Below are 21,439 nucleotides of genomic sequence, written 5' to 3' on the forward strand. Positions count from 1 at the left end.
ATTTCCACAAACCACCCAGGCACACTAATAATTTCATTTAATTCATAGTCTTAATTTCTTAAGCTACTTAAAAGTTGCAAGAACCTTGTAGCATACACTCAAGCTGGTAGAAAACAGTTGGGCAGATGAAATTTCTCTTCTATTTGTCTTTCTATATGCTAAGAATTTAGTATTAACTATTGTGTAAGTTCAACATTGAATATCATTGAATGCCGAGCAAAAGGTCCAGGACTTCTATATCTCTTGGTTTGCTGGGCTGGTCTACTTTAATTCTCATATTCAGAGTTTGATAATCTAAATACATCTCCTTATTGTTCTATCATCAAAATGGGTTATACAAGATCTAATGAGCCATGATCCTCTTACCAGTACCTTCTGTCTCTCTGTTTCAAGAGCAGAACAATGAATGACAAAAATCTTTATAAAAGGAAGGGCCCAGGATAACCATCTCTGAATTTCCCATCCAGCTACAATCATTGGAACTTCTTTGGACTTCATTATGTCCCCTGGTATTCAATATCTTAGTTCCTTTCTAACCCCCCACCCCACTTTTCAGTTTTCTTTTGTGTATCATCATTCTCCATTAGATTACAAATTTCTTGAGAGCATAACTGTCTTTTCTACTTGTATCCTTATTATATTTATCATGCTGAAAACAAAGTGGAAACTTAATAAATATTTATTGACTAATGGATGCATATGGATTGCTGAACTCTAAGATAAAATCACTACTAACAGTTTATTCAGATAACTTTTGGGATCCTCTATCATAGAGTAGAGAGTCTTCCAAGAATTCTATTAAAAAATTAAGGAGTTATAAGGTAGATTTTATGACCTATACCTTAGGTGTATTCCATATCCAACTCATGAAATGTGAGCAAGAATTTCCCTCTTGCTGGGCTTCTCTTTCAACTAATCCTTCAATTCTTTAGGAACCTCAAATCCAAGGAATAACTAATCACTTCTTACCTCATCCTCATGCTGCTAACTCAAGCCTAAAAACCTCCCTCCAGAATATGGTGTACCAAACTCCTTCCAAGGAAGCCCAATCTACTTTGCATCTACTGCTCTATCTGATATCAATTCCATGGAACTAGATATGTCCTTGTTCCTGGCCCTTCCTCCCTTCATCCTCTTTGCTGACTTTTGACCCTCTTTTTGTATGTTGTCTTCCTCCATTGTACTATAAGCTCTTGAAGACAGAGACTTTCCTTTACTTATTTGTATTTGTACTTAGTCCAATGCTTGGCACATAGTAGGTGCTTAATAAATGATGTTCCATCATTTTCAGTTGTATCTGATGCATCATGATTCCATTGGTAGATTTTTTGACAAAGATACTAGAATGGTTTGCCATTTTCTTATCTGGCCTATTTTATAAACAAGGAAAGTGAGGCAAATAGGATAAAGTGACTTGCCTAGGGTCACATAGCTGATCAGTGTCTGAGACTAGATTTGAATTCAGTTCTTCTTGACTCCAGGGTCAGTACTCTATTTTTTGCTCCATTTATCTTACTTTAATGATAATTGAATTGAACGGAAGAGTCACCAGACTTGAACTTCTCTGGAACCACTATTTAGCTCAAAGAATCAGTGCTTATATGGTGTCCATCACTTGCATAGAATACATGAATGGTCAAGATATATGAATATAAAATCCTAAATCACTGCCTACAATATTTTGCTACTTCAGTGGTATGAATAGTTTGGATACTGTCCAATTAAGCACTGACACTCTAGAGATGTTTAACAGATTTGGACTCATCAGAAATACTATCTACTTTCCTGATAATGTCAAGATCATCCTGCCATAGCCCAAATATGGATATATCTTGTCATTCTATCCACAGAATTCTAAGGCTTTCATTTATGTCTTTCAGATGTCTCTCACAGAACAATTGAAATCTAATGGTCACTTAGGAGCCAATGTCCAGCACTACAGATCACTTTACATCTTCAAATGTTATAATGGCTTCCACATTTTTAGGAATTCCAGGGTAACAGATCCACAAACAAGTGGTGTTACCATCAGGGTGGCCTTTATTCCTGGCCCCATTCTCATTTCCCAAAGCTCCTTTAGTCCCTTTCAGCTGCTGTTGAAAAATGTCCGATTCTATTGCCAAGAGTACTCAGTACATATATGTCTATTTAGTCCACTTTTGTAGCAGAAGGTAGCTCTGATTCTTTGGCTGCACTCTGGCTGATGAAGCTCTGATGATCCTTGCATTTATTTTGAGACACTGTCACATGAGAACCATCTCAGAAAAATCAAATCAACTAATCCAAATCTTCATTTGATTTAAAAGAAAAAGATAATGAACATATGGTATTTATTCACCAAATGTTATCAATTTTTAAAGTTCTGTATAAAATAACTATACTAGAGATCTTATGAGAAGGTTACAGATATTCAGGGCATATTTCTAACCTTTGAGTGTAAAATATTATTATATAGATGTAATAGAATGTTTAGCTAGGAGGCTTTCCTAAGAATGTCCCTCTGTGCTGCAGGCATTTTCCATAAAGGATTGTATGTAATTCTCTTGTTATCTACATTAGTAATATATCTTTGCCTTTCAGTTTTTCTTTATTTAACTCTCTTGTTATTCTTTTGTCCTTTTGGGGTACTTATCCTAAGATAATAAAAAGTTTACTGCAACACTCCAAATTTCCTCTTTCACCCTGATCGTCTTCTTTCATGATGTTTCTAAGAGGTGAAGTCTTTTAGTAATAATTAGTAATAATCTTCTAATATTTTTTACATTCAAATTTGTGTTTATACATACACACATGCATATATGTACATACACATATAATAAGAATGCCAAACATCTCCATACCACTGAGAATTAACTCTTGAATTAATATTTTGAGTCTGAGTTATTTGTCAGTCTAATTTAGATTTTGATCCCTTCAGGGAGAAATGCTATTTTTGTGTTAAATACAATATAAAGCATCTAGTCACTGCTCAATAAATTGATGAAGATGAGAATCAAATTGTAAGACATTGTTATCCGGTTGAAGGGGGGGAATTCTCATCAATCAAACAAATCACAGGCATTTATTAACCACCTATTAGGTTGCAGGCTCTGTTAGGTCCTGGGTATACAAATAAAAAAGTCAGAAAATGCCTGCCTTTAAGAAATTTACATTCAGGTTCACATATTCTTAACTTTTTCTGTGTCTTGGACCTTTGTCAGTTTTGTGAAACCCATACACCCTTCTGAGGACTCTTCATTTTTAAATGAAGAGCATGCTAAATTTCAGTTAGAAGTTAGTGAAAATTAAGATGTAACCCCCCCCTCCCGTACACACACACACACACACACACACACACACACATCCTAGTTCATGAACCTGAAATATCTCCAGGTCAAAAATGACTATGCTAATAAAATGAGAAAAAAATTTTAAGAATCAAGGGTTCTGATAAGGACCTCATTTCTAAAATATATAAAGAATTGACTCAAATTTATAGAATTCAAGCCATTCTCCAATTGATAAATGGTCAAATAACATATGACCATTTGAAAAGGTGCTCTATATCACTATTGATAAGAAAAATGCAAATGAAGACAACTCTGAGGTACCACTATACACCTCTCAGATGACAGAAAAAAGATGACAAATGTTGGAGGGGATGTGGGAAAATGGGACACTAATACTTTGTTGGTGGAATTGTGTACTGATCCAACCATTCTGGAGCTCAATTTGGAATTATGTTCAAAGGGCTATCAAATTGTGCATACCCTTTGATCCAGCAGTGTTGCTATGGGGCTTGTATCCTAAAGAGATCATAAAGAAGGTGAAGGAACCCACATGTGCAAAAATGTTAGTAGTGGCAAGAAGCTGGAAACGGAGTGGCTGCCCATTAGTTGGAGAATGGTTGAATAAATTTTGGTATATGAATGTTATGGAATATTATTGTTCTGTAAGAAACAATCAGCAGGATGATTTCAGAAAGGCCTGAAGAGACTTACATGAACTGATGCCATGTGAAATAAACAGAACCAGGAGAATATTATGTACAGCAACAGTAACATTATATGATGATCTTTTCTGATGGACATGCCTCTCATCAACAATGAGCTGATTCAGGCCAGTTCCAATGGCCTTGTGATGAAGAAAGCCATCTGTACCCAAAGAGAGAACTATAGGAATTGGATGTGTACCACAACATAGTATTTTCACTCTTTTTCTTGTTGTTTGTTTGTGTTTTATTTTCTTTCTCATTTTTTTCCTTTTTGATCTGATTTTTCTTGTGCAGCATGATATTTGTGGAAATATGTATAGAAGAATGACACATGTTTAACATATATTGGATCACTTGCCATCTAGAGGAGGGGATGGGGGAAAGGGAGAGAAAAAATTAGAACACAGGGTTTTGTAAGGGCGAATGTTGAAGATTATCTATGTATATATTTTGAAAATAAAAAGCTTTAATTAAAATAAAAAATTTTTAAATCTAAAAAAATCATCTATGCTAAATTAAGGGAACAAGGCATATTTTACCTTGCAAATCTATGAATAAAGGAAAACAGTTATGACTAAACAAAAGATAGAAAACATTATAAAATATAAAATGAAAAATTTTGATTACATTGAATTAAAATTTTTGCACAAATAAAACAATGAAGCAAAGGGTTAGAAAGAAAGCAAAAAATTGGGGGAATGATGTTTTACAACAAATTTCTCTGATAAAGCCTTCATTTCTCAAATACATACAGAGCTTAGTGAAGTCATTCCCTAATTGACAAATGATTAAAGGGTATGAACAGAGAGTTTTCAGAAGACTATATTAAATCTATCTATAATCATGTGAAAATAATGTTCTAAGTCACTATTGATTAGAAGGCATATTAAAACAACTCTGAGATATGCCCTCACACCAATCAGATTGGCTAATATGACAGAAAAGGGCAATAACAAATATTGGAGAGGATATGGGAAAGTTTAGATAGTAATGCACTATTGAAGTTGTGAACTCCAGTCATTGGATGTGATCCAACTATTCTGGAGAACAATTTGGAACTATGCCCAAAAGCCTATAAAACTGTACATATCCTTAGTTCCAGCAACACCTTTATTAAGTTTGTATCCCAAAGAGATCTAGAAAAAGAAAAAAAGACCTATATGAACAATATATATCATCTCTTTGTGGTGGCTAAGAATTGGAAATTGTGGAGATACTCATCAATTGGGAACAGCTGAACAAATTGTGTGTAGGATTGTGATGAAATACTATAGAAATGATAAGCAGAATGCTTTCGGAAGAACCTGGAAGGAGGTATATAAACTGATACAAAACAAAGAGAGTAGAACCAGGAGAACACTGTGCATAGTAATAGCAATAAGGTATGATGAATAACTGTGAATAGTCATTCACAGCAGTGAATAGCTATTCTCACTAGTATAATGATCCAAGATCAACTCCAAAGGAATTGTCCTATCCCCTTGGAGAGAAAAAAGTGATGGAGTTTGAATGTAAATCAAAGTATACTTTTTTATTTTCTTTGTTTTTATTGGATTTTTGTCTGTATTTTCTTTCATAACATGGCCAATATAGGAATATGTTTTGCATGATTGCACATGTATAATCTATATAAAAGTTCTTGCTTTTCAAGGAGTGAGGCAGAGTTGGAGGGAAGGAGAGAATTTGCTACTCAAAACTTTAAAAAAAACAAATGTTTAAAATTGTTTTTATATGTAATTGAGAAAAAATAAATTTTAAAAAAATCTGGGATGGTTTCTAGAGAAGAAGCTTTAATATGGGTAGTAATAGTTTGTTTATGGAGCTTGTAGAACAAGATTGTCATAACTCTTTCCATTAGCGTGATTTGATTATTGTTCCCTGGGCAAGAAGTAGAAAAGAAGGAAATCCAAGGAGTAGTAGGATAAGTAGGCCATGAGAGAACAATTTGTTTGAATGTCCATTAAGATGATTGAAGTAGATTCTGTAGGGGGCTTAGAGCTTGGTCAGACAGACACTGAAGATCTCATGGTCATCCACTGTATTCTGGACCATCAATGATTGTCTTGATTTTTGTCTTGCCCCTGGATTTGTATGACTCTGGAAGAGAGAGTGAGGTTGATAACTTTGTAAAACTTCCTCACTTAATCCCACGTCATGAGAAAGTCAATATATCACTCACCAAATTGTTGTATAATTGTTACTTTTAAAAATGAAGTACATAAAAAACTAAAAAATGAAGTATAACAACAACTCAATAAGGCATTTAACTATACTAATGCTTGGCACTAAGTGCTAGGGATACACAAAGAGACAAAAGATAATCCCTGTCCTTAAAGGGTGTATAACATGATAGAGGAGACAACTTGCAAACAGACACATACAAAGAAAGTCACATATGCAATAAATAGGTTCTCTTTTCCCAAGAGACAGTAGTAAGGAAGTACATTCTAGATGCATCAATGTATAGGGTTGGAGTTGGCATTATTTCTATTTACCATGGAATCAGAGCAGGAGAAAAAAATGTAAATTTAGACAGAATACAATGTAAAAATCTTGACATACTGATGTTTAAAATCTGAAAAAATTTCTAAGCAAAAACTGCCCTCCTTTAAAAAAAAAAAACTCAAAATGACTTATGTATTGTTTTGAAACTAGAAAGGCAAATTACTTATTTAAACTGTCACATTTGCATCCTTTAAACACAGTGTTTTGTTTCGTTTCATATTCTAAAATAGAATTTTGATATGGATGGAAAATAGTAATAAAAATCACATTCATCAAAGCATAAAGCTTTAAAGTATAGAATATTTAGAAAAAGGGTTCAATGCTTAGATCAATGTCTATAATGAATTGAAATTAGTGTCTGACAGCTTTTCCCTAGCAATTTTATAACAATTTTCTTATTCATTTCAATGAGTAATGAACACCATTGAAACCAGATTTATTCTGATTTGTTGTCTTCTTACCTCATAATCAATATGCAATATAATGAATAATTTTCCAAGCCTACATTTGGCTAGGAATTTTAATTTCAAGACAATAACTATTTTATGTATAAAAATTTCAAACAGGATATAATTTTTCCCACTTGTGAAAATTCCTATAATTTTGTAGTCACAAATTAGTTGTTATTCTATCCAAGAAGGTGCTTTAGGCAAGATTTTGTCACAAAGCTCTGTCAGAGTCTCTCTTCAGAGGACAGCAATGAATTTATTCAGTTAAGAATACAATTTATAACAAAGGAAGTTAATTAAAATAGATTTAGTTCTGAGGAGGACATTAAGAGAAAAAAAAATTATTTAAACAGAACAAGGTAATGGATGTTTTTCATTCAAAAGTATACTTCATTTATGTGCTCTTTTTTTTTCTAAGATCCTATAGAGGGCATTAATACACCTTTAGTCATAGTCTCCTACTTTTTCCTCCTCTTTGAATCCCAAGGAAGAGTCAGAACCTAACTGGGGAAAAATAATCTTAACTAAATTTGCTAGACTGAATTTCTGATAATAGGATTTTGCCACATGAAAGACATGTAGATCCCATTTACTTTAAGGTTGTGAGAAGGAGGTGTAAACTTACAAAACAGTACAATTGCTGCTTAGGAAAAAAAAGAGAATTAGAAATACCTTGAACTTGAGTCAAAGTTGAAGCTTTGGGAAATTCTTTAGTGATTTTTTGGCAGGGGTTTGTATCAGTCTTTTATTAGATTTGGATCATAGGAGATCATAGGAGTTTATGACTGCCTAGGTATTTTGATGTGTGTTTTAAATTTGAATGTCCTCCTCCCTCTAATGGTCGTTGTCTTATTTCATTTAGAAGTGAAAACAAAACTGGGCAAACCTTGAGATTGCAGGCAGTTGGTTTATAAGGATAAAAGAATGGAAGTAAAGGGAAGAGGACTAGGAGTACTGCGAATTTTCCTCTCTCTCCCTTCCTAAAAGTTTGATAGTAAGTCAGTAAACTAAGTAAGAATAATCTAAGGAATGCCTTTCTGCTAATATTTCACACATACACAAAAAAAAATTGAGGCCATTTGAGGAGAGTTTATTCTCTCTTCCTCATTTCACATCTCCCTGTCATTGTCCTTTCAATGTCTTCCCTTTTGTGCTAGTTTTGGAAGATGAAATGGTCCTTCTTACTAAAGCCAAGCCTCCTCTCTTCTGAAATTTCTTATTATAGTACTGATACCACTGTTTTTCAAGCCTCAAAACCTTGATGTCATCCTCTTTGATTGTTCCCTCATTTACCTAACATATTGAATTAGACTGAAGTCATGTTATTTCTCTTTCTTACAATTCCTTTTATATGTGTACCTTTCTTTCCTACCACACAGACACATCTATAAGTCTTAGCTATCACCACCTTTCACCTGAATTATTGCAATATTGGTTTCTTTCAATTAAGTCTGTCCACCACCAAATTCTCTACTTAACTGTAAAAATGATTTTTCCAAAACAGAGTTCTGATCATATCATCCTCTTACTCAATAAATTTGAAGTCTTCTATTACTCCTATGATCATGTATAAAGCATTTTGTTTATGATACTGTTCTATTTGCTATTTCTCCTCATGCAACTCGATATCACATCTCTTTGCCTTTTTCTAGTTTTTCGCTGTGCCAGAAATGCTCTCCCTTCCAAACTCCAACTTTAGAAATCCCTGAGTAACTTTAAGATTCAGTTTATGTATTACCTCTCTAGAAGACTTTTCCTAGTTTTCCCATATGTATTCCTTCCCAATGACTAATATTAGCTCTTTTAAGATTATCTTGTATCTATATTATCTTATGTTTTTAAATATAATTTCAAAAAAATATGTCTCCTCCATGAAAATGTAAACTCCTCGAGGGCAAGATCTGTTTTTGCTTTTCCTTGGTATTCCCAGCATTTTGAACAATGCCTGGCACATAACAAATTTACCTTAAATTAATGCTTGATTAAGAAACTAGTGCTATTGGGAGAAGGGTTGAAAAAAGATATGACTGCTTCTTAAGGTGAATTGTAGCATAATGATGAGAAAAAAGACAAAGATGATGGATTCTTATTTTGCTTCTGTTTTCTCTTCAAGGAGAAACACTTTGGGGTTAGAAAGAATATAATAGAAATAGATAAAAAGAGTTTATACCCAAGAAAAGCAAAGCTATAAGAACGGAACACCGAGCTTGTCTTAATGAATTCAAGTCAACTAGCTCAAGTGAATCACATCTTCAGGTATAAAAACCACAGATGGTATTGAGCTAATCTCAATTTTTTTTATATCACAGAATAAAAATGTCATAGGGCTATCCCTATTTTCCCTATTTTCCTAAAAGGGTACAGAGTAGAATTTGTAAATCATAGCAGTAAGCTTGATTTTAATTCTTGGAGAAATCCTAGAATATATCATTTCTGCATTCTAGATGGTTACAGAACATCTAGAAAAATGAGTGATGATGACAAAGAGTTGTCAAGTTTTCATTGGAATAGATCATTCCAGACAAACTTCATTTCCTTTTTAAGTAACACTTTAGATTTACAAAACGAATTTTGTAAATATTGGGATAATGCTATATAAATACATACATACATAAATATATATATATATAGTATACTATAAATAGCTTATCTGGATTTCAGCAAAGCTTTTGTCAAAATCTCTCCTATGATTCTGTGAGGCAGGATGGGGAGGAGGGGAATGGAGAAGTGATTTAGGTCAGAAGTATCAAATTTGCCATCCCTGAATGGACATTTGCGAATATATGGTCCACAAATTGGGAAATATTTAATGAAATAAGTAAAAAACTGATAAAACACAAATAATGTTGATATATGATTTTTGAAATCAATATATTACTTCTAGGTTCTTTATTATGGCTTAAAGCCCCCATCTCCTTCTATTTGAGGTTGATACCACCGTTTAATGATTGCTTTGAATACTTATTTAGAATTGGTTGAATGGCTGCCTCTATAGAATGGTTGTTAATAAGCTGATATCATTCTGGAAGTAGGATTCTGGTGGAATGCCCTAGGGATCTGTACTTGGCTCATCAATGTTTAACATTTTTAATGATGACTTACATAAAGAAATAAATGAAAAATTTACCAAAATTGGAGACAAAGATGGGAGGGAAATTAACATGTTGGATAAGATACTAAATATCCAAAAATTACTGAAAGGCTAGAAAATTAGGCCAAAACAACTAAGATTAAATTTAGTAGGTCCTTTTCCTTCATGTTTGTCCTTTTCTGGAATGTTTCCAACTTATCATTGTCCTAAAATGTGCCACCCACAACTGAACACAATATTTTGGATATGATCTGCCTGGGACAGAATAGGACTATCATTTTGTTATTCTTGAAAGCTATGCTTCTCAATTTAGTCCATACTGTTATTAGTTTTTTTGGTCATCCTATCTTATCATGCTTTCATATTGACCTTAGATGTCACTAAAAACCCCATATATATTTTAAGATGAACTATTAATCTAGCCATACAACCCCCATTTTGTACTCTGTGTAGAATATATAGTGTTATTGAGGGAATTATTTTTCTATTAGAGGTTAGAATAAAAGACCACTAATACTCCTCCTGATTTGAAATTGTACAATTTGGGGACAATGAGAACTCTTGTGAATTTGTAGATCCTAGGGGCCTTAATTTATTCCTGTATCTGGCCCTAAGAACTTAGCCACATTCTTATACATTCTTTTAAACACTTTACCATGTGGCTCCCACCAGTGATACAATCTTTCATATTATTCCTTTTTATGTACTCTTTCTTCTAGTCAAATTGCCAGATTGCTGAGCTCTGTATATTACTTTTATATTTGAGGTCTCTGCCTTTGAAAAATTAGTCTTTAAAGTCTTTCATCATTTCTGCTTCCTAGAATCCTTAGATTTCGTCAACTTAGTTTCTGTCTCCTAAAAGAAGTCTTTCTTGATTATCACAGTTATTAGTACTTTGCTCGTTTTTATATTACTCTGTATAGTCCTGTATATATTTGTTGATTTATTTGTGTCCATATTATATTCTCCAGTAGAATGTAAGCTCTCCAAATAATTTGTGTTTTTTAAGCCTAGTATTATTCTTGCCTAGCATCATGCCTTGCACATAGTAGATTCTTATTAAATATTTGTTAAATTGAAAGTTTGTCCAGTGCAGTAGTTTTTAGGTTCTTTTGGTTTCTTCTTCATAGTGGATTAAAGGCTATCCCTGTACATGGAAGTGTTTTGTGGTTCTAAGGGAAGCAGAATAGAAATCTAGCCTCTTTTCTGGTCTCATACCCATATTTAAATCTGCCAAGAGAGACTTTTATTACTACTAGAAGGAGAAGCACCAGAGGCTACTCTGTTTTCTTCAGAGAGAATGGATATTGGACTTGAATAATCTCTATCTTCTTTCCATACTGTTACTCTAAGATATATGAGCAAATTCAATCTAATTAGAGATTACTGTGTCATTATTGGGGTAAAGAAGGACCCTAACCTCTATGTCCAAGGCTTGACCCCTTTCTCATCAAATACCGGTTTCACATGCGCCTGCGTGCACACACACACACACACACACACACACACACACACACACACACACTCAGAGTGAATATCAAAGAAATTCATTTATTTAAGTTATAACTAAACAGAAATCAGAGAAGGTATGTAAAGGACAGCATATAACAGACAATATAGAATGAAACTTTCCCACTGGAAGCAAAGTAACTCATTTCAACATTGAGAATCCTAGATCTTATCAATTGGAAATTCCCTGGGATCTTGACAAATGGGGGAAGGGGTAGCAACTTGATGGAGAATGCCAGCTTTCGACTTTTTCTTCAGTAACCTGAAATGGAATTGTCTTCTATTACATTCCCTCTTGAAGTTGAAAACCAGAAGTTCCTGAAGTGACTCTACATTTGAGGAGTCCCAAGGAAGAAAGAATACTGCTAGAGTTCTGCCACTCTTTTCTGCTCCACTTTGGCTCTCATTTAGGGCAGGGCATTCATTGCCACTAGTGAGGAGAAAGTCCCATGCCAATGGGCTTTGAGACCAGGGTTACCATGGCAAATGTTTTACATCATTTAAATTATGTAGGCATGGTTATAATTTATATTAATGTCCATTCATCCATCTATTTCCCCTTTTTTATATTAACATCTTGTTGAGTAAGTCAAGTTGAAAGTTATAATTACCTTTTCCTCAATTTTATACTGCTTTCTAGAATTACATTAATTTTTTTATTTTTGCTGTCAATAATCTGACTATACAGACATTTGATTTTGAAAGATTCCCACATTAGTAATGCGTCATTTCTTCTCTGAAAATAGGATCTTTTCTTTTTTCTTTTTCTTTTTCTTTCTTTCTCTTTCTTTCTTTCTTTCTTTTTTTTATGTTATTTGGTGCATGCCATGTTCAGCACTTAACTTTTTTTTTTCTTGCAGAAAATATTCATGATATGTAGGTAATGGGTTTCTGCATAGTCTAAATGCCTTTGGCCTCTCTAGATCATATTTTTTTACATTTTTGATGCTTTCCAAGTATAAATAGAATTGAATTAAACATTAGGACCTGAATTTTAGACATAAAACTATCTAGCTTAGCTTAATCTTTCCATGCTTCAATTTCTTCATCTCTAAGACAAGGAATTAAACATGTTTATCTCCAAAACCTTTAGCACAACTAAAATGCTATAATTCTAAGCTTAAATTCAAGGAATACAAGTGAAAGTTTTAGAAAGTTCATCCAACATTATGTTAAATACAAAACAAACAGATCTTCAATGGAGGGGAGTGGAGGGAGTAGAAGGGAAAGTCCCCCTCCTTTTCTAGGCTTTCTGCAATGCAGCAGATGCTTGAGAGGTACTTATCTTTGGCTGAGAGACCTTGAGTGGTCACACAAGTACTGTGAATTGTGATGCTAAGGTACAATCATTCAGGGTTAAATTTTTGTAGTTCTTGAATATATTCTTTTATCAAAATGTGGACTTGTTAGTTCTATACTGATTGGCACTAAATATATTTCTGAAGCAATAAAACAAGTGTCATTCTAATGCTCAAAGACTGTTAAAATAATTACTGATAAGGATGATGAAAAAGAATGTTTCTATTTGTTTATATTAAAAACAATTCAACAAATATTTATTTAACCCCTCCTATATAAAAATCTTTTGGTACTAAAAAAGCTAGGTATCATTCCTTTGTGGAGGCAGAAGATATGAAACAATGAAAAATTTTAGTGTTTTTTTTTCCTAAGTAATAATTGTTTTTGTTGATTTTTGTCTGTTCTTTCTCATTTTGTTGAAAAAAGAAATCTAGGTTATATAAGAAAACTCTTGGTTATTGGAAAAAAACTGCAAATTATTAATGACCATATGAAAGTAATGCTCACATCACTAATAAAAAGCAAAATGTAAATCAAGACAACTCTCAAACTTCACACTAATAAATGCGTAAAAATGACAAAAAGATGGGCACGGTCAATGTTGTGGATAGATGGTCATCTTAATACACTGCTGATTGAGCTGTGAATTTGTCCAATCATTCTGGAAAGCAATTTGGAATGACATGAAGAAAGTGATTAACATATCTGTACTCTTTGATTCAAAACAGAGAAACATTTATTGTAGCACCTTTTGGAACAGCAAAGAACTGGAAATAAAGTAGGTGCTCGTTGATGATGTGATAGCTCACAAAATGGCTAAATTGCAGTACATGAATATATTGGAATAATGCTGTGTTGTAAGAAATGATAAAGATGATAAAGAGCAAAAGCATGGTAAGATATGTATGAATTCTGACTACTGGCCTACCTGACTTCCTTTAAGTCCCAACTAAAATTCCACTTTCTTCACAAATTCTTCCCCAATTTCTCTATTTTATATCTTCTCTCTCTTAATTATTTCCTATTTACGCTGTCTATAGCTTCCTTCGAAAATATTTGTTTGCTTGTTGTCTCCCCCATCAGATTATAAGCTTCCTGAGGGCAGCACTATACTTTGCATTATTTTGCATCTTCAGTGCTTAATATAGTGCCTGGTACATAGTAATCACATTGTCTGACTGAGAAACAAGAAAATAGTATATATCATAATTGCATAAAGAAAAACAACAGCATATTAATTGAAATTGAATTTTGTGAAATTAAAATGACTGAGCTTGATCCCAAAGAAGTAGGAGATTAAAGGTTTGAACCCTTGCAGATGTCAGATTTTTTTCCACATTTGTTAGTTTTGCTAAATTTCCCTTTCTTACCTCCATTTTATTCTTTTTTTTTTTTTTAAGGATGGTTTCCTTTAATTCTAACAACATCTTGGCTTGCCCTTCATCATTTATTTTGACAGATTATAGCCACAACCATGTCACAAAAGTGTAAATTGGGACAGCATTTAAAAAAAAAAAATTGGCTTTGCCTTTTTGAGCTGCAGAAGAGCAATTACTTTCTTCTCTTGTGAACTGGAAGCAATGAGTTGAGTTCCAAATACCTAAGCTTCTTGAAAGGCTGCTCTCCTTTGTGGTGTTATCATAGTGTTTTTCAAGAAGTGAATGTTCTTCCCAGATCAGCAGAGAGGCACCAATTCCAATTTCCTTCCATTGATTCTAAAAAGTTTTAACAAATTAAGTCATCTATGAAGGATATTTCTTGGAAAAGGGAGAAAAAAAGGAATACATTGGGAAAAGCTATCAAAAAAAATTTTAAGTAGGGTTTTTAACATGGATTTCAGACGAATTATAAGTTGAGCAACTCAGTTCTGCTTTGGTATATCTACTTTTTAATTTACAAATTGATTTATATTGTGAAAAGTGAATTGATTCAGATTTATCTGTATTTTAGGAAAGTATCTGCCATGATAATTTAATTTAATAATTTAACAAATATTTATTAAGTGCTCACTATGTATGGGCACTATAGTATAAGGAATTCCAAGATGAAAAACAACATAGTTTCTCTTGTCAAGAAAATTATAATCTTACAGTTAAGATTGTAGACTAAATTACATTCTAATTAGAATTATTTAAAGATTAAATATGTTAGTTACTTAAAAGTAGAAAACACTAAAAGTGGACTAGTAGTTTTTATAAATGTTAAAAAGATGAAGCACAATTTTTTTTCATTTTATAATTTTCACAAAACAGTGATGTCAATGAAAATGGTTTTAAATCTACTATGTAAATGGTGGGACTTGCCTAAATGAAAAAGTTAGACATGTCATTATTGTCATGATATTCATCATAATCATCTCAACTATAATCACCTAAATTTTTTAAAGCAGGTTTATGTATTTTAATATTCAGACAGAGCATTAAAATAAATGTAAAATCTTGGCCCTGAAAAAAAACAGAAAAAATATACCTCTTCCCCTTATTTGTAGAGGTATGAGCATATGGTATGGAACATGACATATATATCAGATAGTTGATGTGTTAGTTTTTCCAAAATGCTTTTTTTGGTCTCTTTTTGTTTTTATTATTTGTTTTAAGTGAAGGCTCTCTAGGGAAGGGTTGGAGAAGAACATATTTGGAAATGAAGATATGGAAAAACAAAATATTAAGAAATACACTAGCATTCTACCTCCCCCACTCCTGAAAAAAAAGAAAGAAAGAAAAAGTAATTGAAAGACTTCAATTTTGTAATTATGCATATGTTAAAGTCATAGCCTAGGAACTTAAAGTCCTAGTCAACAATGCTATTTACAGAACTTATGGTGAACAAAAAAAAAGTTGAAAATCTGGGTCTTCTTTACCCTTTGAAATAAGCATTCCTGAAAAGAAAGAGGTATTTTCCTATTTTGTGTCCATAAGCAACGTATAGGCTATAATAAGTATACTATTTTCACAACATTGAGGGTATAAAAGGAACAAGTTAAGTAAATATTTATATTATGGCATGAATTTGACTCTTTCAAATACTGTCAATAAGTCAGTAAGCATTTATTAAGTGCCTACTCTCTGCAAGGCCTGTGCTAAGGCATGGATAAACAAAGAAAAGTAAGACAATTCCTTGACTCAAAGAACTTAAAGAACTCTGAAGATAACTGTGGGCAAATAAATAGGTAAAAACAAATTTTACAGTGGACAAATTGAAAAAGAATGTTTAACAATGTAGAAAGTCTTGGAACATCACTTAAGAGGGTCTGTCTTGTTAGGATAATTTTAGTTTTTTCAGAAAAAAATATCAACAGGTTGGCTGCAGGGTAATGAGCTTTGGGGCCACAATTCTGGAAGACAAACCATATATATTAAATCATAGAGAAGCTGTGACGTATATTGACTGAAAGAAATGACAGAAGGACAAGACTACAGAAATTTTTGAAGTATTTCAATGAATTTGAATACTTCAATGTATGGGCACTTAAGTATACACAATTTTTAAAAGACTATACAAGAGGGAATACTTTGTGGCAACATTCTAGAAGCCTTCTTTAAAAAGATCATGTGTCCTTAAGACTTATTAGTAGGGAAGCAAGGTTGATCTTCCTTATTTCTTTGTTGTTCAGTAGGTTTCAATTCTTTCTGAATCTTCACTACCCCTTTTGTGCTTTTCTTGGCAAAAATACTGGAGTAATTTGCCATTTCCTACCCCAGCTCATTTTATAGACGAGGAAATGAGGCAAATGGGGTTAAGTGACTTACTGAGGGTCATATAGCTAGTAAGACCAGATTTGAACTCTGTCTACTCTGGGTCTAGTTGCCCCACTCCTTATCCTAACTGTACTATTTGGGAAATTCCTTGTTTAGCTCAGATTTATGTCGAATGATGAGATTTTGAGGCAATTGTATTTTATTCTATCCTTTTTTTTAAACTTCCTTCTTTTCTGTTATCTTTTTTTCCCTCCCCCTCCCTCTCATCTTTCCCCTCTCCCTGTTCCTGTCTCTGTCTCTGCCCCTTTATCTCCCTGTTCCTCTCTGTTTGTTCCTATCTCTCTCTCTCTGTCTCTTTCTCTGTCTTTCTGACTCTGTTTATCTCTCTGTCTCTCATTTATTTGTACAGCAATAAGGCAGGCTGGAAAAGAAGATAGAGGGCTAGCCTTGGAGTTAGGAGGACCAGGATTCAAGTACTATCTCTGATGATTACTTAAAATCTGGGCAAATCACCTAAACTCTTGGTGTTCCAGACAACCTTCTAATGCCATAAGTTACGAAGGCACAGCTGATGTGTAGTCTTGGAAGGAATTTCAATACCTGGAGTTCCCTAAACTTATGAAAACACATGCTAGGAAAAATGTATACATAGTGATTAAGACCTTTAGATAAATTTTTTTCCCAGAACTAAATGTACAGTCACTGAACACTATTTGCCGTAGTATTCTAGATAAATTTTAAATGAAATTATTGTGCTTGTTAAATTTCTTTGTGGATGCATAAAATGATTTTCATTTTCTGTCTTAAAAAACTAGAGTTCTTATATATTTGTTTGAAAATGAAAATAAAAGCATGATATAAATGCCATTATATATAACTACTAAATGAGTTATAGGAAATAAATATCCGAATTGTTTAAGGTTATATTTTTAAGGTTTTTCTGGAGGTCAAATTTTTAAATAAGTTTTTTTTATTGATTAACAAATATTTGGTGGCATTACTTGTATAAATATAATACATAATACATAAACTCCATTGAAGTGTGTGAAGCAGTGGGTGTATTGTGGAGGCAAAAAGACCTGGATTTGCAGTGTTTAGTGATTTGCTATTTGTGTAACTTTGAACAAATCCTACTTTCCCTTTTGGTTAAATGGTACTATTAATACTTGTACAATTAATTATTGTACAAAGTTGTTCAGGAAAAGAAAGTTTTTTTGTCTTTTTTTTTTTTATCACAGAAACAAGATACAGATGTTCCCACTGAGTTCTATTGTTGGGAACACCATTTAAAAGTTCTTTTTGTCATTTGCCTCCCTAAGTTTGGGTGCATTTATTTGTTTTATGCTTCAGGGTTTCCCATACCAACATTTGTGGGTTTACAGATTCTGTCACCATATTTCATATCAAAAAAGTGTTTTATAGTTAAATTAGTTTAGAAAATGCTATGTTAAGTCATTAAATTTTAGCCCTTCCCAATTGAAGTTCTGAGGAAGATGTAATTGTTTTGAAGAAAAAACAAAGTAATAGAGAAACAAACAAAAAAAAAATTTAATGCTTACAATTACAATTCCAAGATTTGCTCATTTTCTGTCTTTGCCATTCTTCTATTTATTTTTATTATGCAATAATGAAGTCTACTTTTTTTGCTTGACCACTCTGTTGAAATCATCAAATGAGATACTCAAAAAAAGAAAGCAGGGAGAAATGGTAAAATATAACCATACATAATTCTCAGTGTTGTTATATTTTATAAGCTCAAAGTGGGTCATATTTACAGTACAGGCTTTTAAAAAAATTTACTTTTTTAAGAGCATAAATTGCATCTTTAAGCAGATATATTTATAATTTATAGAAACAACTTCAATATTATTTTTAAAGATCATGCTTTTGAGGTCAAAATTAATAGTTTAAAATTTGAGCTTATTAAAGAAGTTTTGTTTTTTCTTCTCCTGATCTGTGATTTCAAAGGTGTAAAGGAATTCCAGGTGTGGAATTTATTCTGTCAATGTATATTAATACTTTCTCTACAATTTACTTTCCAAGAACTGCCAGAAGTTAACACAAAGTTAAGTGACTTTCCCAGGATCACACAGGTAATATATGTCAAAGAATGCATTTGAACCTACATTTACCTGATATAGAGGTCAGCTCTCTATTCACTATGATTTATTTTTTTTGAAGAATATATACACACCACCATCATCATCATTATCATCATTATCTGTAATAAATTTTTATTTATGCTAAAAATTTGTTTTTGAAGACATTCTGAATTTGCTAATATTTTTGCTAGCTTTTATTTTCTCTCAGTTGCTCATTTTCAGAATGTAACAAAAATATAAATGGCCTGAAAAGGTCTTAATAAGACTGACAACGAACATATCATAAAATGTAAAGAAGAAACACAAGTAATAAATATCATCAGCATTTTGCCCTGTTAGGTCATCCAAATAGATGAAGTCAGAACAGATCTTTTGAAATTTTGAAGTATGCCTCTCTTTTGGAGTTTATATGGCTTCCCCAAAGGAAAGTCAAGGCTTTTCTGTTGTTAATATATTAAGTAAACAATTAGATATGTGGTTTTATTTTTGTACCATAAGAGTAGAAATGTCCATTTGTCTATATGCCTTATTATTTCCTAAAAATGTGGTTGTTGTTTTTTTTTTTTAACTTGTCCAATTGAATATTATAATTGTATTAACATCTGGGGAAGAAAACACAAATCTTAATTGTATTTTTTTAATGTGATAGTTACTCACTTTAAATGCATCAATAGAAGCAATTTCTTTTAAATAAGCAAATTTAGGCAATTAAAAATGCATAAAGTTCAGTATTTTTATTTTAAGAAAATGGCTCAAACCTCTCCCCCCACCCATTTTTGTTTTACTATGTCTTCTAATAACTAGGAAATGGAAGTTACATATTTTTATGAAACAATTTTGTTAGCAATCTAAAGCATCCTCTTTAGGCCAATAGTATTTTTAAAATGCTAATTGAAGCCAACATCAATACTGTGTGCCTTTCAGTGTTTTGTTTAAAATTTCTGAGTAAAAAGGTGCATTCCTAATTATTCAAATTACAATGTGCCAGAAGACACATTTGAAGGGTAATATATTTTTAAGACAATTTTTCATAGAAGCTTATCCTGTAAGACAACATGATGTGAATCTACTTTTTTTTTTCCTGATTATCCTTTCAAAATTAAATGTTTTCAGCAGTAGTTCCAATCATTAGGTAAAATATTAGGGCTACTTTAAAGCATTAATATTAATGATGTTCTAAGTATCTATAGAAACGCCAGTGAATTTTGAACTAAATCATCCAAATCCATTGTTTACTTCCAAATGTTTTAAAATCCTGTTATTCATTGAATAACCATACCATGGTTGTATAAAAAAATGAACTTCTAATGCATAGCATCTGGTGTGGAATACCTAATTGCTTATATTCATACTTATATTTTTATTCCACATTTTTATTCTGGATGATTATTAGTAAATTTTGAGGTTATAGAAGTACTGACCCAATCTAACATGTACAGAGCTTGGCCTCTGAGTTAATTAAATATGGGTTAATAACATATTATAAGGAAATCATTGTCCTTATTACAGTTATTAGGTAGTTAGACAAATTATAGCTTCAAAGGAATGCAGAGCATGGAAAACTCAAGATTAAATTATGCATTTGAACCTTAGGCCAGCTTTTACTGTTGAGACAGTTTGCTGCTAAGAGAGAAATTGTGTGTCATTGAAATTAAATGCTTTTCTGGGGATGGAAGGTTCCAGTTTTTAATGAAATTACTGTGTGTGGTGTAGTGAAATGATTAAAATCTGTATTCCGGGAATGTGGCAGTGAAAAAAATCAATACGTGCTAGCACAGCTTTGCTACTCAATGTGAATTCTGGCAATGAAATAATCTAGTACAAAAATAATAATTAAAAACATATCAGCACATTAATTTATTTAGCATCAGTCTCCTGAGACATCATCTTCACTAATTTTTAGCATACATTTAACTGTGTAATGAGGAGCTTTCTTTTCAGATATCCCTATTAGACAGGCAGTATCTCTGCCCTTCCCCCAGCGTCCCTGCATTGCAATCATTGTACTTGCACTTATTATGTTACAAATGACCGAGGTAAGGCTGACATTCTCATTGCATGCAAAAAGACCTAGTCTGCCAAGCTTTTTTTTTTTTTTTTTTTTTTCTAATGAAGCAGCTTTGTGAAATCTCCCCATGTGTTAATACTAATGAAGATCCTCCAGTACAATTAAAATCACAGCCAGTGGCTGGAGAGGAAACAGAAAACAATAACATCTTTTTAAGGTATACATCTCTCCACACATGTGCAGAGAGATATACAATTATTTTTAAGAAATAGCATAAAGCTTCGTGGATTTCAAAGTTTTCGTTTATGGACATTTAAGTTACTCAATTCTGAGTAAAGGGGAACAAGTTAAATCTTGAGATTTTAGGGTGTTGTGTAAGATAACCCTAATGAAGTGGTTATTATTTTTTAAAATTTTCTTCATGAATGCCTTGGTAGTTATTTAATTTAACTTTATATATTTATCTGCTTAGTTTATTGGAAATCGCTCTTTCGTGTGCCTAGCGTACTTTAACCCTGGCCTATCAGGTCTCTCTCTCTCTTTTTCTTTTTTTGAGAGAGGGGGTTGAAGTTAGGGATCGATAAGGAGAAGAGGGGAGAGAAAGTGCTAAAGGGTAAGAATAGAGAGAAAGGTGTAAGACAAAAAGGGGGAAATTAGAGGGTGGGGGGACGATGAGAGGGAGGGGTGTGGAGCGAGGAAGAAAGACACCACGTGTGTAGTTTAAAGGGTTGAAGTAAGGAGATGCCGGTCTTTTTGGTTTTTCCTTGATGAAATAACACCTATTTTATTGCTATAGCTAGTTAAC

The sequence above is a fragment of the Antechinus flavipes genome, chromosome 3, assembly GCF_016432865.1.
Source record: "Antechinus flavipes isolate AdamAnt ecotype Samford, QLD, Australia chromosome 3, AdamAnt_v2, whole genome shotgun sequence".
Classification (NCBI taxonomy): Eukaryota; Metazoa; Chordata; class Mammalia; order Dasyuromorphia; family Dasyuridae; genus Antechinus; species Antechinus flavipes.